The following is a 16,349-nucleotide window of genomic DNA, read 5'->3' as shown; positions in this document are numbered from 1 at the left end:
TGCGTAACAGTGAGCACTACAGTTATAATATATAATGACTGGTTGTATATTTTTAATAGTGTCCAGGCATCTACCATAACCATCCCATCCCATATTAGAGGGTGTTCCTAATATAATAATAAACGATAGATGGTAGAAGCCAAGTTAAGTAGGGGGGGGTGCATGTGCTTAGTCCCTCAGTCGTGTCTGACTCTTTGTGACCCTATGGACTGTAGCCCACCAGGCTCCTCTATCCATGGGGATTCTACAGACAAGAATGCTGGAGTGGGTTGCTATGTCTTCCTTCAGGGGATCTTCCCAACCCAGGGGTTGAATGCAATCTCCCACATTGCAGATGGATTCGTTACCATCTGAACCACCAGGGAAGCTTAAATTAAATAATACAATCCAGACTTTATTTTTTTTTTTTTACAAAGCGATATTCTGGTTTCTTTTAGTCATTGTCTGGTGTTGACTCATAACCAGTTTTTCATAAAACATAGGAAACAGTCAAGGGAACAGGATCCATGTTTTCTTCCAGGCATAGGTCGCAAGGGGTAGAAATGGACTCACCATCTTCGCTGGAAATGGAGACCCTGGACTTCAAGCCCAGGGTACCGTACATGGCTGTAGGGGCAGCAGGCCTCTTGGGATGGCAGAGAGTGGACCCGGAGAGAATCTGCTCCCTAGGTTTCCCTGGTGGCTCAGTTGGTAAAGAATCCACCTACAATGCAGGAGACCTAGGTTTGATTCCTGGGTCAGGAAGATCCGTTGGAGAAGGGATAGGCTACCCACTACAGTATTCTTGGGCTTCCCTAGTGGCTTAGCTGGTAAAGAATCTGCCTGCAATGTGGGAGACCTGGGAAGATCCCCTGGAGAAGGGAACGGCTACCCACTCCAGTATTCTGGCCTGGAGAATTCCATGGACTGTATTGTCCATAAGGTCACCGAGAGTGGGACATAACTGAGCGTGTCCTGAGAGTGTGCATGGCTGTAGGGGCAGCAGGCCTCTTGGGATGGTAGAGAGAGGGCCCCTAAGAGAATCTGCTCCCTAGGTCTCTAGGAATGAAAACACCTCAAAATAGGTGATACTGCCTCACCACCTTGCTTCTCCCGGGAGACCTATGTTCCAAGTCTGGGAGAGCTGTCACGGGCCATGGGGATGCCGCCTGCTCTGTCAGATGGGAACCTCGCTCCAGCTTCTTGTTGGGTTCCACCAGCTCATGGAGAACACCCCACAATCCTGGAGTGCAACCTGGAGGGACATGGGCCCACCCTGGCCTTCCCAGGGGCAAGGCACACCAGAGGCTTGTCTGTAGCATAGACTCCACCAGACCTGCCAGGTCTGAGGAAGTGTCTGAGTAACGGGGGCTCCCGACACATGGATGCTTCTGATGCACACACAGTGCAGGAGGCGTGGGCAGAGCAGGGGGCACTAGGGCGGGGAGGGGGTGTGCCCGGGGGTGCAGGCACGCTGGCTGTGCTGTGCCTGCGAGGCTGGTCTCCAGCTATTCCTTTCCTGATGGCCAGTCCTGGACCCCACAGGGATTCCCTTCATGCTGGAGTGTCGGGAACAGGGGATCTTGAGAAATGAAAAGCTCATCACAGCCAGGACCAAGAGGAGGACAGGACCCTAAGGAGAGTTCGCACACTGCTTCAACTCTGTCTCCTACCCTGGGAGGCTGGAGGGATGTATTCCATGTATTTATGACTTAGTCTCCCTCCTCCCTGCTCCCCCACCCCACACGCACATCAGTCACGCTCCCATTTTGAGAATGTCGCTCACAAGTTGCTTTAATGTGGCTATGATGATGACATCCTCGCCCACTGGGAAGGGATTCTCCGGGGGGCCGGGCAGCTGGAGGGGGTAATAGGAGAGGGCCGACAGTCGTAATCCTCCTGTGACTCCCGAGCACGAAGAAGCTGTCGGCTCTTTAGGAACCGCGGTGACAGGCAGCGGCCGCCCCACGAGGAGGCTCGGAGACAGTTCAGGCAGGGCGGCCCAGGCCGGTGGTTTGGAGATGCGTCTTGGCTGAGCCTGCTGTCGGTGCCCAGCCCTGGCATCAACCCCCTCAGAGGTGGGCCAGGGCTCCTCTCCTCAGGCTGCTCATTCTTACATCACCTCTGGAAAGAAAGGCAGACGTGGGCAGTGGGGCAGTGAGCTCCTCAGGGTGACTCTGCTGGGCATGCGTGACTCCTCTCTCAGGGGAGGGAAGTGGTCGGGGGGACAAGGCATCACCTCCACTCCCCGGTGACAACCACGCACACGAACGTGACTGCCTGGCTTGGTGGGCGTGGAGGACGGGAGTAGAGGAAAACAGCTGCCTTCTCCAGCCGTACCCCCTGTTCCAGAAACCTGCCCCCGTTTGTGGTAGCGGCTTGGCTGTCACACCCTCCCCCGTCTTCTCCAGGACCACAGCATCCTTTTCCTCATAATAAGGACCACAGCCTCCATCCTGCACCAGGAACCACCAGGAACCACCGAGGCATATCTCCCTCCTCAGCCTTGTCTGCTCTCCCTCCACCCACTCATTTACTCAGCATACTCTTTGAGCACCTACTGTGTACCAGACTCAGCACACTTATTGAGCACCTACTGCATACTAGACCCAGGAGGACTAAGCCTTGAAAACTCATGAATTCCAGCTGATCTAGGTCCAGATTCCAGTTTGGCTGCTTACAAGTTGTATGACTCTCATCACTGCTTAACTTCCCTGAGCCTCGGATTTCATAAAAGGTGGACCATCACACGTGCCTTAGGATGCAGTTGGGAGAATCAAGAGAGATGATACTTGTGGGGTTCTTAGCACAGCCGGCAGCTACTCTTTCTTCCTCAGTTCTCTTTTTCTTCCTTGAAAGAGATGAGGTGAGACCCCAAATGCTGCCTGGTGACGAGCTGGGATAAAGGAACCTATGTGCCTCGTGCAGGGGGATCTCGCTGCACCTTGATTGTGACCCTTAGGGTTGGAGATGTCTTTAGACACTGTCACTGTTCTTTTTCTTTTTCTTCTCTCTCTTATTTGCAAATAAGCCAGTCAGGACCCAGGGAGGTGGCAGCTTGCCAAGCAGTGGAGCAGGGAGCCTTTTGAATGAGGCCCGACAATCTGGTTCAAATCACTGATAGTGCACGGGTTGCAAGGGTGCTGGTGCTCAGGGTGTTACCCCCTCAGTGTTCACTCAACTCCTCTGAAGCCCAGTGCTCATCCCTGTTCTGTCTACTCGGTAAGATTGTTGGCAGGGGACAGGGCACGGAATGCACAGGACTGAAATGCCATGGAGCTTTGGCAGTGGGGTCTGTCATTGTGATTCCTCCTTATTAAGCCATGGGCACCTTTGTGCTGACCGAGATGACTGTCACATTGGAGAGAACAGGAAGCAGGATGTTGGCAAGACTACTAAGTTACTGAGTGACCCTGGGCACGTCCTCTCCTGCTCTTGGAGCCCAGAAGCTATGCCTCGCAGTCATCACGTTCCTCCAGGATTTGAAGGTGGATAATATTGAAAAAGCAAGAGAGTGCCAGAAAAACATCTATTTCTGCTTTATTGACTATGCCAAATCCTTTGACTGTGTGGATCACAATAAACTGTAGAAAATTCTGAAAGAGATGGGAATACCAGACCACCTGACCTGCCTCTTGAGAAACCTGTATGCAGGTCAGGAAGCAATAGTTAGAACTGGACATGGAACAACAGACTGGTTCCAAATAGGAAAAGAGTACATCAAGGCTGTATATTGTCACCCTGCTTATTTAATTTCTATGCAGTGTACATCATGAGAAACGCTGGGCTGGAAGAAGCACAAGCTGGAATCAAGATTGCCGGGAGAAATATCAATAACCTCAGATATGCAGATGACACCACCCTTATGGCAGAAAGTGAAGAGGAACTCAAAAGCCTCTTGATGAAAGTGAAAGAGGAGAGTGAAAAAGTTGGCTTAAAGCTCAACATTCAGAAAACGAAGATCATGACATCTGGTCCCATCACTTCATGGGAAATAGATGGGGAAACAGTGGAAACAGTGTCAGACTTTATTTTTCTGGGCTCCAAAATCACTACAGATGGTGACTGCAGCCATGAAATTAAAAGACTCTTACTCCTTGGAAGGAAAGTTATGACCAACCTAGATAGCATATTCAAAAGCAGAGACATTACTTTGCCAACAAAGGTCTGTCTAGTCAAGGCTATGGTTTTTCCAGTGGTCATGTATGGATGTGAGTGTTGGACTGTGAAGAAGGCTGAGCACCGAAGAATTGATGCTTTTGAACTGTGGTGTTGGAGAAGACTCCTGAGAGTCCCTTGGACTGCAAGGAGATCCAACCAGTCCATTCTAAAAATCAGCCCTGGGTGTTCTTTGGAAGGAATGATGCTAAAGCTGAAACTCCAGTACTTTGGCCACCTCATGCAAAGAGTTGACTCATTGGAAAAGACTCTGATGCTGGGAGGGATTGGGGGCAGGAGGAGAAGGGGACGCCGGAGAATGAGATGGCTGGATGGCATCACCGACTCGATGGACGTGAGTCTGAGTGAACTCCGGGAGTTGGTGATGGACAGGGAGGCCTGGCATGCTGCGATTCATGGGGTCGCAAAGAGTCGGACACGACTGAGCGACTGAACTGAACTGAATATTGAAACCAGGCAAACCCACTTCAACTGTAGACCATCTGTTGGCGTTGCGCTCCTTGGCTGCTTTAGGCCAGACTCTCTTGATGGTTACCCTAGGGATGCCTTGCAGGTGAGGGGTGGCTCAGGTCCTTGGTACAGCCCACATGCAAGACAGCTGTGTGGGTTGAAAGCACATTTTTGAAAGGAAAATCATTTTCCTTCGACACAGTCTGGCAGCTGGAGGAGATAGAGGTCTCTGACCCAGGGGTTTTCCAAGCCGGGTCAGACTTCTGACTCCTACACAGTGCATTTCTGCACCCGAAAGGCAGTGAGGGAAACCTAATTCACCCACTCACTGTTCTCAGTTGGGGCTCTTGACAAACCACCAAGTTACCCATCTTTCCGACCTCTTCCTGGTGTTTTATGCTGTTTTGCCTGTCAGTGGTCCCGCATCACATCCCAACCCTATAAGGCATCACAGAAAATCAAGGAGCTAGCAAGCCTCTGCACTGGAAGAATCAAGAAGCTTGATTCTACTGGTCTTTAACATTTTTCAGTAGTTTTGTCAAAAGAAAATGAAATAACCAGAAATGGCACTTTTAAAGTTCAACTTTATAACATTGGTGTATTATACAGCCCATAAATGAGCACAGGGGTGCCGTTTTGATGGACTTGAGAATTGAAAATTCAGGATTACAGCTGACGGTTATAATCGCATTGACATCAGCATTCAGTTTAATTCCCAACTGTTGTTGTTGTAGGTGATTAAGAAGATAAGTAGTTGCAAATAGTAATTGTTTTTAATTAGCTTCAATCTTAGGGTACCCTTCAATTAAGCAGAGATGGCTAAGAAGCATCATTTGAGGTGTGTTTAAAAACAAGTTCACCTGTCTCTCAGAGAGTTTGGGTGAATTGGCAAGTTTGGAAACCACAGACAAGTTTCCTCAGAGTCATAAACATGCTTTTCTCGTCTGTATATCTCAGTGCCCAGCACAGCACCTGGCTTGTAGTAGGAGCTCAATAAATGTTTGTTGAATGAATGAACAAATGGTCAGTTTGTTTGATGTTTTAATCCCTAGTCTGTCTTCCTACCAAGCTTTCCACTATATCCTCAGTGAAGATGATGATACTGATAGATAGATAAAAGACAGATAATTGATTGATAGACAAAATAGAGGATAGATGGATTGATCGATGATAGGTAGGTAGATGTTTGGTTGATAGGTGATAGGTAGATGATTGATAGATAAATAGGTGAGCGATGATTGACTGATGGTCGATAGGTAGACAGATGGCTGATTGATGATGGACAGATAGATAGATAGGGATGGCAGGTGGTACTAGTGATAAAGAAACTGCCTGTCAATGCAGTTAGATGGCAGAGACAAGGGTTCAGAAAGATCCCCTGGAGGAGGGCATGGCAACCCACTGCAGTATTCTTCCGTGGAGAATCCAATGGACAGAGAAGCCTGACTGGTGGGCTATGGTCCATAGGGTCACAAAGAGTCAGACACAACTAAAGTGACTTTGCATGCACGCACACTAGGAGTGTCTCAGAGTCATCCTTGGAAGAACGAACTCTCACCATCTAGTGCTGTCAATGAAGAGCCCATATGTACATGTTCATACAAAACCTTAACCTCTGCAGTAAACCTTCATCTTACTAGAAACCACATTGCCCAGCCTCCCTTGCAGTTAGATGTGGCCACATAACTAAGTTCTTTGGTAGAATATGAGCAGAACTGAGGTGTGTAACTTCTGCATCACTTGCTTACATGAAAATAAATTGTCCCCCCACTTCTACTATGACAATAAGTTGCCTTGTTCCCTGTGAGTAAGAGCTCTGACCACCTGGATGAAGACAACTCTCCAGAGGATGGCAGAGCAAAGCAACAAGACAGAAGGAACCTGGGAGCCAAGTGACTGTGTGGACCAGAGCTTCCCTGCTGGCCTGGACCCTTCACCTCCAGGCTGTCACAAGACAAATAGCCTTCAGTCCAATTAGGCTCCTGGTTCCAGCAGCTTACACAGACTCCATCCTATCTACTACCCCAGTCTGGGATATACTCCTTAATTACAATTACTTTTGCAGAGGGTGTATTTTGCTAAAACTATGAAAGGCAAAGTCGGGATATGGTGTGTGGCACCCAAGAGGAAAGGGCTTCCCTCCTAGCTCAGTCGGTGAAGAATCTGCCTGCAATGCAGGAGACATGGGTTTGATTCCTGGATTGGGAAGATACCCTGGAGAAGGACATGGCAACCCACTCCAGTATTCTTGCCTGGGGAAATCCCATGGACAGAGAAACCTGGCGGGCTACAGTCCATGGGGTCGCAAGAGTTGCACACGAGTGAGTGACTTTTACTACTACTACCACCCAACCAGTCCCTCCTAAAGGAGACCAGTCCTGGGTGTTCATTGGAAGGACTGATGCTGAAGCTGAAACTCCAATACTTTGGCCACCTCATGCGAAGAGTTGACTCATTGGAAAAGACCCTGATGCTGGGAGGGATTGGGTGCAGGAGGAGAAGGGGACGACGGAGGATGAGATGGCTGGATGGCATCACCGACTCGATGGATATCAGTTTGAGTGAAGTCTGAGAAATGGTGATGGACAGGAAGGCCTGGCGTGCTGTGATTCATGGGGTTGCAAAGAGTCGGACACGACTGAGCGACTGAACTGAACTGAAATGAACTACTACCCAAGAAGAAAAATTGGACCCCTCTCAACCAGGAATCACTCTTTCCAGAGATGTGTAGAAAGGACCAAGGTGGTGAAACACCAGCAGAAGAGCAGGTGGTCTTCAGGGATAAGGAAGAAGAACACCCTGGTGGGGGCGGTCCTCATGGGTCTTCCATAATCCACAGCTCTGACTACTCCCCTCAGTCCTAACCAAGTTCTAACCTCAGAAGGGACAGGACAGCCTTTCAAAGCAGCAGTATCTTTAAGTCCTTGTCATCCCAGAACTCCCCTCTGAAAGAATTTCCAAGCATTCTCTCTTTGTGCAGAGACAGAGTGTGGGGGGCATGTGTGCGTGTGTGTGTACATTGTGTGTGCGTGTGAATTGGTACATGTGTGTTTGTGTATGTGTGGTGCTGTAAGCGCTTGCTAAAGAGGACTGAGGTAGAGGATCTAAGAGGCTGCCCTATGGAAGCTGTGTTCTAACTTCCGTTCTCTACGTGTGCCAATGGCCCAGCTATTCTGAATGGTGACTCTCACACCAGACTTGGCTTTTCCTCAGACCTCAGTGGACAGCACCATTGGGTAATGCCCCTGGGGTGCAGGTCCCCTCTGCCCAGCAGGCAGCCCCTTCTTGGCTTCAGTGTTCCATCTCCAACATACAAGACCATGGAGCTAGTAGCCCAGTTCTCGCTCAGGTCCTCATGATTGTTCCTTTCCAAGGGCCTAACCTTTCCCTTTTGATCTTTCTGAAGCTGACACAAAACCCTGGGACATCCATCTGAGTAATAGAATCAGGCAGAAGGAGACAGTAACAGAACATGCTGACAAGCCTTTTCGGCTGGCTTTGGGGTTGGATGTTTAATGAGAGCAAATGCTGGAAAAGCCGGGAAATAAAAACGGAAAGATATAAATAGGCAGAGATTATCACTAAATTCTTGTAATTGTCTTACAAGTCCCTCTGGAGGGGCAGACAGTGACTAAGGAGGGACCCTGCCATGGGATGACAATTAAGCCTTGGCAGGCGGAGGTGTGGTTTAGACTTGGTCCTGAACGAATAAATGTTCCAATCCAGTTTTTCTTTTTTTTTTCCCTATCACTGGTTTTGTCAGTTTTCCTCCTCCAGCCCCCACCCCACAAGCTTGTCAGGCGTGAGTCAGGAAGAGGGTGCTGTGGATCTGGGGAAGCGGGCTGGGTCCCTCCCGCTTGGCTGATCCCCTGGTGGAAGGGCTGCGTTGGTCCCAGATCTGCCCTAACCAGTCACAGGAAGGGACAGAGCTTTCCTTCCACCTCTGTAGGCCTCTCTCTCCTCGTGGGAAAGGTGATTCCTGTCACCTCTCACCATCCCTGTTTGCTCATTTTTCCTTTTACACGTGTGCCTGCCCCGAGGTGGACCCCAGCTATGGAGCTCGCACAAAGGGTCATCTCAAGGGTCCCGCTGAGGCTGTGAGACCTCCTGCAACCCAGGGAGCAGTGTCCGCCTTTTATCTGGGGTTGACCTGACTTATCTGTCTGGGTGAACTTGGACATGTTACTGAGCTTTAGTTTTTTAATCTGTAAAATGGGAGTTGTGAGTACTAACATTTATAGCAACGTGGATGGCCCTTGAGGGCATCACGCTAAATGAAATGTCAGACAGAGAAGGACAAATACTGCCAGGGATCACTTACATGTGGAATTTTTAATTTTATTTTTTGATGTGGACCATATTTAAAGTCTTTATTGAATTTATTACTATATTGCTTCTGTTTTATGTTTTGGTTTTTTGGCTGAGAGGCCTATGGGATCTTCAATCCCTGACCAGAGAGGGAACCCATGCCCCCTGCATTGGATGGCCAAGTCTTAACCACTGGGCAACCAGGGAAGTTCCTGGAATTTTTTTTTTAAGTCAAATTCACAGAAACAGAGAGTAGAAGTGATCGCCAGGGAACGGGGGTGAAGGAAATAGGGAAAGGTTGATAAAAGGGTACAAATTTTCAGCTGTATGATAAATAACGTGTGACATGGTGGCTGTAGTTGATAACACTGATTATATAATTGAAATTTGCTTAGAGAGTAGAACTTAAATGTTCTCAACCCCTAAATTAAAAAAAAAAAAAGAAAAACAGTGATGGATGTGTTAATTAACTAGATGGGAGGAATCCTTTCACAATGTATATGTATATCAAATCATCTCAATGTACACTTTAAATATCTCACAGTTTTATTATACCTCAATAAAGCTGAAAAAAGCAGGTTGTGAGAATTAAATAGAATGTTCCACATAAAATGCGTAGCATAGTGCTTGGTTCTGAGTGAGCACTCAATTCACACTTTATACTACAGCTATTTTCCCCTGACTTCTTCCCTCTTGACAACCAGATACGGCCTCTGGCTTCTTTAGCATCTCCTTGGCCTCTGACTCTGAAACTCAAAGTTGATTTTGGTAAAGATGGTGTGACACATTTTTTAAAGATCTCCCTCCCATGCGGGGCTACCGAGCATTGCAGTAGCTACTTTGCATCCTTATTCACAATTATTTCAGCATTCTTACAGGTAAGGCATTCAGTTCAGTTCAGTTCAATTCAGTTCAGTTGCTCAGTCATGTCTGACTCTTTGTGACCCCATGGACTGCAGCACGCGAGGCCTCCCTGTCCATCACCAACTCCCGGAGTTCACCCAAACTCATGTCCATTGAGTCGGTGATGCCATCCAACCATCTCATCCTCTGTCATCCCCTTCTCCTCCTGCCTTCAATCTTTCCCAGATTCAGGGTTTTTTCAAATGAGTCAACTCTTTGCATCAGGTGGCCAAAGTACTGGCGTTTCAGCTTCAACATGAGTCTTTTCAATGTACACTCAGGACTGATCTCCTTTATGATGGACTGGTTGGATATCCTTGCAGTCAAGGGACTCTCAAAAGTCTTCTCCAACACCACAGTTCAAAAGCATTAATTCTTCGGTGCTCAGTAAGGCATTTGTTTCTTCATTTTACAGAAAAGGAGACTGAGTATCAGTGAGAATAACTGAGCTGACCAAGGCCACACACTTAGAAAGTGCTGGAGCCAGGATTTGTACCAGTTGGGTCTGGTGCCAAAGCGCACAGATCACCATTCCCCTCCATGGGTACCAGGTGCGCCCTTCCAACTTCACTATGCCCTCCGAAACCACGTGTGCAACGGCTGACTTGGGTCAAGGGCACAGGACGGGGCTTATGAGTGTGAGGGGACCCAGCAGGCCAAATGCCTGACTCTGGGCCTATGGACCTCACGCTCCAGGCAACGGAGCCAGCCTGCAGGCTGGAGTCCTCTCAGGAACACTTGGAGAAGAAATAAAGACATGATTGGTGACATCAAGCCACAGACTCACAGAAAGATGATGGAGCTTCATTAAGGTGGAATTTTAAATTTGGACAGAGGCTGGCAAGGAACTGTATCTTATTGTTATCTAGAAAGAACTTGCCAAGCAAATTAATAATGTAAACAGGATTTCCCCAAAGAACCTTTAATCCATGTAATCCTTTCCAATTCAATAAACATTTCATAAGTGCGTTGGACATACAAAACCAAATGAATCTGTCCCTTTCAAAAGGAGCTCACAGTCCAGACCACAAACAAGCATCTAAGTGTTCATACACACATTCTCTCTCTCTCTCTCTCACACACACACACACAAACACTATATTAAAAAAATTTTTTTTAATGAAAAAAAATCAAGCTGTACATGAGCACGGTGATGAGAGGGATGAATTGGGTTTGGCAAGGTCGGAAAAACTTAAGCATCAGTCAACTATTTTAGAACACATTCCCTTAAAAAAAAATCCCTTTAATTTTAAAGATCAACTTAGCAATTAGAATTATTCCCATCAAGTTGGATATCAAAGCAGGAGATCAAAGGGCTGATACCACCTCAACTTTAGTAAGCTTAGTAGAAATTATTGCATGAGCTTCAAATAATAGGACTTCCCTCTCCTAGGGATATTCTAGAATGTAGATCCCTATTTAGTTCAAACACATGGTCCCCTCAGTCCAAGTTAGTTCAGCTTTTCTGTGGGCCATGAGTAAAAAGCTTCTGTTTTCCATTTCTTAGGGGGTCCCAGAGCACTCTTTTGCAATGAACATTTCCCAGGAAAATGTAGAGAATATGGTACAGAGGGATTCAGGGTTAAGATCAATTGGAGGGACTTCCTTCAGGTCCAGTGACTGAGATTCTGTGTTCCCAAAGCAAGGAGGCTGAGTTTAATCCCTGTTCAGGGAACTAGATTTCACATGCTTCAACTAAAGATCCTGTGTGTTGCAGCGAAGATGGGGGATCCTGCATGCCACAACTAAGACCTGGTGCAGTCAAATAAATAAATATTTTTTGAAAGAAGGATCAAATGGAGAGCATATTGGATTGTATCAAAAGGATGGGAACTGGACCACGAACTTGGCATTTAACCAGATTTCCTGGAGGACAGAAGGTAAAGAAGCTGGGTGAGGATGTTAGTCAACAGATGTCCATGTCTGGAGGCAGAGTTGGCAAAAGGCAAGACCAACAGAGCAGGAAGAGGCTTTGGGTCTGAGGGATCTACTTTGGAAGGTTGTTGGGTGGCCATGAATCCTCCTTGACAGGATATTGGAGCCACGGGAGGTCGACACGACCAGTGGGCGCCCTCAGTGGTTACCAACCCCCCCACTCCACCCCCCGCTCAGCCCCACATGTCTGCTCCACACGCCCCCTCTCTCAAAACCCAACATCCCTCCTTGAAAGTTCACCCGAACCCTACTCCACTGACTCAGCAGGCCACGAAGCACAGAGAAACCCTTTGGGGGAAATCCAAGGGCCAGAGCTTCTTATTCTGAGAACCTCCCACCACCGGACGGAAGCAGAGATCATGACACTCAGCACTTTCCAGCCACCATTCCTCTCTCCCGAGGTGGCATCCGTGGGGGTTGGCAACTCTGCAGCTATTTTTACCCTCAGATTTCCGGAATTGCCGACTAATCTTGGTTACAGGACACCACAGTCAATGCCACTCCATCCACAGCAATCACAAGAAACCTCAGGCACAACGTGCAGCTGTGCACGGCCACACTCCTCCTTCCCCCGGACGCACGGCCCCAGCCGTGGAGCCAAGTGCCAAGGCCTCTGCTGGATGGAGAGTGGGAGTGGCGGGGGTGGGCAGCTCCCTCGGGGCAGTCTAGCATCAGACGTGATATGACACACGTCGTAGCCAACAACCTCTGCCGGTCGGAGGAGGACCCCAGAGTCCAGGATTGATGTTTTCAGCTTTCAAAGGACCTCTAGGTTGAGTGTTCCCATGGTTTGCGGTGGAGCCAGTTCAGTAGCCACAAAGAGCCACTTTCTTGCTCCAATCCTGTGTTAGTAATCACCAACTGGACAAAGGTTTCTTGCCCGCCTTGACCTCTCACCTGTGAACCTCCAAGCATATTACCTTTAGTTTTCCATCTTCGTGTGTCTTTCAGTCTACAGACCCTCTCGGAGGTTCCAGAGGCTGGTGTATTTTAAGAAAGAACTACTTTCTCGGTGTAGATGGAAAAATAATGTTAAAGCTGGAGAAAAGTTTGAAACCAAGATAGGATTTTCCTTCTGCCTGTGAAAGAATCTTATGAGTTATAAACTCCCACTCAAGGCACTTTGGGGCCAGCAGCAAGGAGGTGTTGAAGGATAATGAGAATCAACATTGTAATCTCTTCTCCAACAGCAGCTGAGTGCTAATGGCTAGAAAACAGGCGAAGAATAATTTCCTATAATTGTTAATAATGGCAATTATTACTGTAATAAGGATAATCCTGTCTGAGGCCAAAAGCTGGCCTTGCTGTGTTCTCAGCCTTCTCTTGGGAGGAGGGCCTCATACAGAAAACTTCTCTAACTCTTCATGATCAAAATATTGTCAACCAAAAGCCACTGAGTATCCAAACCACCATCTTCTCCTTCTGCTATTCACCAGTGTTGTTTGTTTAAGTCTCAAAACACCCCTAAATTACAAGGCCTTTCCCCATCGGATTTCCCACAGAAAATTAACTTGGATCAAGAAGGATTCGGAGTGGGTCGGACTCGAAATCCGCCTGGCTCGGACTCGAAATCCGCCTGGCTCAGGGAGCTCAGATGTTGGCCCATGGCCCCACATTCGCAGGTCCACTTCCGGTGACCGTTCATTGCGGGATTTGCTGGGCAGACATTCTCCGTTTCAGTTACTGAGCTGGGACACGCTGGCTACAGAGATATACCAACCCACCCAGCAAGGGCATCGCAGGGCTGAGAAGGCCCGGCCAAGGTGAGGAGCGAGGTGGAAGGAAGAGAGAAAAGAAAGTTACCAAAAAAAAAAAAAAAAAAATCAGACTGGATAGACCCACTATTTCATCATGCAATATTCAAATATTAGAACCTTGGCCCAAAATAGCTGCTCACTTACTGCCTTTTCCCTTTGCCTTGGCTCCAAGAAACACGAAACGAGAGGTAGCTGAACAAAATGCCTCATTCATGAGAGTCTGGCGGATGCAAGCGAGTTCATGACTTGATAATCCCCGACAGCCCTCATTAAATCAGGGAGCCGCAGGTGTGAAGGCCACTGGGGGCGGGAGCTGGAATCTGGGCCAGAGCCGCAGGACGCTGTCAGTTGAGGGACCTTGTCAGGCTGGGGCAGCTTTCCAAGTTGATAAGGGAACAGTGCCAATTCGGAATGAATGCTTAAGGCAGAAGTCTCTTTCCACGGCAAGAAGTCAGAGGCTGTTCTCTTAATCTGATGTGTGTGCATAAAGGCTTGGTTTCTTCAGCAAAACTGAACTCCAGACACCCTAAAACTGGTAAAAAGGGGGGAAAAAAATCTCCTGGTGGGCAGGAGTTCGTACCTCTTCCAGGCTTGACCCTCATCATTCAGAACTTACCTTCCTCTTAGGGATCAATGTCAACTGCTGTTTCCCGCACACCCGCTTCAGGAGACAGCCTTCTGCTTTGGCCAGCAAGAGAGCACCTCCACCCCGGGAGGAGAGCCTCCCGCAGGGACCCTCCCTCCTCATCCATCTCAGACAGAGTTTTATTAGGGAAGGGAGTGCACTTCAGGGCATGTTTGTCTGACAAAGAAACAGGTTTATGGGGTGAGTTGGGTGGACAGGATTAACTGCCACCATTGTCGTGTGATTTTAGGAATGCCTTTAGGAAAATTTGAGGTCAAAACCATTTCTCCCTTACTGCCTTTTTGTCACGGATCCCTGAAACCCCTCAGCTGAGGATTTTGGTAAATTACAAGTACTAGTGAGAATTGAAACGCCCAAGGCTATTTCTAATATTACAAGTTACCAAGGGGGAACATCAAGGAGTGAAAGAAACCAGGTCACCCACTGCAAGCTTTGATTGACAAGGCACAATCACAAAAGAGAACTGACATCTAAGACAGCTTTTGACAACCTCTTTGAGCCTTAGTTTCTTTATCTGTAGAATGGGGATGATGACAACAAAAATAGGAACTAGCTCCAGAGGACTGTCAGGAAAATGTAACGATGTCCAGAAATCTGTACGACCGCTTCAACATTATACTAGTCAAGTGGAAACTTCCTATGACACCATTTTCCAGGGCAGTACAACCTTCCAAGTGGTTTTGGTTATTGACCTATATTGACCCAGCAGAGGATGGGCCCCAAAGATTTGACTTTTGGGAGGTCTCAGAGTCAGTTGCTCCAGAGAGGAAATACTGGCCACTGGGTCTCTTGGTACACAAATTGTCTTGTATCTACGGGAACATCAGATTTGCAACTTCAAAATATACTTAGTGAAAATGCCTATTACTAATTAACTCATTCACCTGGTTACCTAAGATAGCAACCAGTATTTGAGGAACTGGGAACAAAAACACAGGAGTCATTCAAAACAATCCAAACCATTGAAATTCAACCACCATGGCAACACACTTTGCAGGCAGACAAGAAAAATGTAAAACTGAAGCTCTTTCTAATGGCTTTAGCTAAACAAAATAAACCTAGAGGGGAAAATAAAATGATTTCTTCCAACCAGAGTTTTTACAAGGGGAGCAAAATCAAATGCTTTCCTAAAACTCTACAAAGCAAACACAACCCTTCAAAAGTCCATGAGAAATGGCAGGTATTTCACTGATTAAGTTTGAGTGGACAAGCAAGAAATGTTTCTGGAAAACTGTGGGGAAACGGGCATGGACAGCCCTCGTCAGAATCATCAGGGTTTGACAGTATTAGAAATGCAAGCCTGGAGCTACAAACTTGAAACCCAGGACTTGAAAACGGAATCCATTCTTGCCCCTACTCTCACCTCCCAACAGAATAAAACCCTAATGTCCTCAGAAAGCTATAATGTTGAGAAATAACAGGCAAAATATTTGAAATCATTAACATTTACTGGGCTTTCCCTCTCTGTTTTTCTAATTGGCCTTTGTGTCTTTTGCTAGGGCTGCCATAACAAAATACCACAGACTGGGTGGCTTAAGCAACAAGAAGTTATTTATTTTTCTCACAATTCTGGAGGCCAGAAGTCCAAGATCAAGGTGTTGGCAGGTCTGGTTTCTCCTGAGGCTTCTCTCCTTGGCTTGCAGACAGTTGCCTTCTTCCTGTGTCTGCTGCTGCTGCTAAGTCGCTTCAGTCGTGTCCGACTCTGTGTGACCCCATAGACGGCAGCCCACCAGGCTCCCCCGTCCCTGGGATTCTGCAGGCAAGAACACTGGAGTCAGTTGCCATTTCCTTCTCCGATGCATGAAAGTGAAAAGTGAAAGGGAAGTCACTCAGTCGTGTCAGACTCTTTGCGACCCCATGCACTGTAGCCCATCTGGCTCCTCCGTCCATGAGAGTTTCCAGGCAAGAGTGCTGGAGTGGGGTGCCATCGCCTTCTCCCTTCCTGTGTCTGCATGTGGTCATCTTTCTGTGTATGCTCATCCCTGGAGTTTCTTTGTGTGTCCAAACTTCCTCTTCTTACAATGACACCAGTTAGATTGGACTAGGGCCAACCCCGACAGCCTCATTTGAACTTAATTGCTTCTTTAAAGGCCCCATCTTCAAATCCAGTCACATTCTGAGGCACTGGGGGTTAAGACTTTAACACATGAACTCTAGGGGACGCAATTCAGCCCCAAATACCCTGTGCTTAA

At 47.6% G+C, this 16,349-nt stretch overlaps 1 long non-coding RNA gene across 2 annotated transcripts; it reads right to left on the bottom strand.

Annotated features, from left to right (window-relative positions):
* Positions 1–429: 429 nt before the first annotated feature.
* Positions 430–13,996, bottom strand: LOC123464997. Of its 2 annotated transcripts, XR_006640067.1 has the most exons (3): positions 13,656–13,953; positions 1,766–2,103; positions 430–703 (listed from the first exon to the last, which is right to left on the bottom strand). It is a non-coding gene; the product is annotated as an uncharacterized LOC123464997 (long non-coding RNA). The 2 variants fall into 2 exon arrangements; XR_006640069.1 differs by lacking the exon at positions 430–703 and having other exon boundaries at positions 1,758–2,103; positions 13,656–13,996.
* Positions 13,997–16,349: the final 2,353 nt, after the last annotated feature.

This window comes from Bubalus bubalis, chromosome 2 (genome assembly GCF_019923935.1).
Source record: "Bubalus bubalis isolate 160015118507 breed Murrah chromosome 2, NDDB_SH_1, whole genome shotgun sequence".
Classification (NCBI taxonomy): Eukaryota; Metazoa; Chordata; class Mammalia; order Artiodactyla; family Bovidae; genus Bubalus; species Bubalus bubalis.
Note: the sequence above shows the minus strand (reverse complement) of the source record. Positions and strands in the feature narration are given on the sequence as shown.